Consider the following 1,657-nt stretch of genomic DNA (forward strand, 5'->3'; position numbering starts at 1 on the left):
TTAAATTCCCTATATTTTGACAATGGTTTATATATATATATATATGTATATATATATACACACACACATATATATATATATATATAATTTTATTAATTTAGCTATTTTGGGCTGTGCTGGGTCATGATTGCTCCGCAGGCTTTTCTCTAGTTGCAGAGAGATAGGGGCTACTCTCCAGTTGTGGTGTGAGGGCTTCTAATTGCAGTGGCTTCTCTAGAGCACGTGGGCTTCAGGAGTTGTGGCTCCCAGACTCGGACATTGTGGTGCATGGGCTTAATTGCTCTGCAGCGTGTGGGATCTTCCCAGACCAGGGATCGAACCTGGATCTCCTGCATGGGCAGGCGATTCCTCACCAGGAAAGCCCCTGACAATGGTTTCTGTTTTTCTGATACGTTAATTTCCTGAAGCAAATGTTTTGTTAACAGTTTTCCTTTTTTTGACACCTTGTACATTGGTTCTGATATTTCCTATTCTATCTCACTTTTATAAAATGCCAGCCACAGCCTCAAAACTGAGTCCACAATTCACTGATGGGTTACATCTCACCAGAGGAGATTGAAAGTTGCATTTGAGACTGTATTTATTCATTTATTATTTAAAGGTTGGTTTACTGAATTATAATTTGTGCACAGTAAATTCACCTTTTTAGGTGCACAAAATAAGAATTTTTGACAAATATTTACAGAATATTTGCATCTCCCCTCAAAGTTCCCTGCTGTCTTTTGCAGTTAACACATCCCTCCATCCCTAATCCCTACTAACCGCTGATGGGTTTTGGTGGGTTCTTCTTTTTGAGGGTGGTTTATTGTTTTATCTTTTGCAGAAAATCATATAAATAGAATTATACAATATGGGATCTTCTGAATCTAGTTTCTTTCACTTAGTATAATGCTTTTTACACACAGAATTCACATGTGTTCTTTATCTATATTGCTGAGTGATAGTCTATTATCATGTTAAACCTTAGAGACTTTTTTGAGGTCCAAAATGTATATTTTACATTTGCTATTTGTTTTGTAAGCTATCAGTCTGAAACCGTACAAAGCCTTTCAGAGGTCGCAACTGCTTGGCCCAGTGATTGAAGCCACGGAGGTGGGAGCTCATCACAGAACAACCTCGACAATGCCCACGTTCAAAGGCAAGAGAGTGAACAGCCTGGACTCTGGCACTTTACTCTCTGGAGTTGAATTCTGCATCCAACTTTTGCTTCCTCTTGATCTGGAGCAAATTGCTTAACATCCTTTAAGTTACAGTTTCCTCATCTGTACAATCAGATGATAAGAATGGTACATGTTTCCCTGAATTATTGGTCATCCCTGGTCATTCAGATGGTAAAGAATCCACCTGCAATGTGGGAGACCTGGGTTTGATCCCTGGGTTGGGAAGATCCTGTGGAGGAGGGCAAGGCAACCCACTCCAGTATTCTTGCCTGGAGAATCCCCGTGGACAGAAGAGCCTAGAGGGCTACAGTCCTTGGGGTCGCAAAGACTTGAACACGCCTGACCAACTAAGCACACATTGTGAGGATAAAATGAGATAAATGTATAAAAATATTTGGCACATTGACTGGCCACAGTAAATACTCAGTAAATTAGCATATGTGCTATGAAAGCTGGTATGATTGTAGTCAGCCTAAAAAGCCAGGAGGAATAACTTT

Source organism: Cervus elaphus, chromosome 27, assembly GCF_910594005.1.
Source record: "Cervus elaphus chromosome 27, mCerEla1.1, whole genome shotgun sequence".
Taxonomy (NCBI): Eukaryota; Metazoa; Chordata; class Mammalia; order Artiodactyla; family Cervidae; genus Cervus; species Cervus elaphus.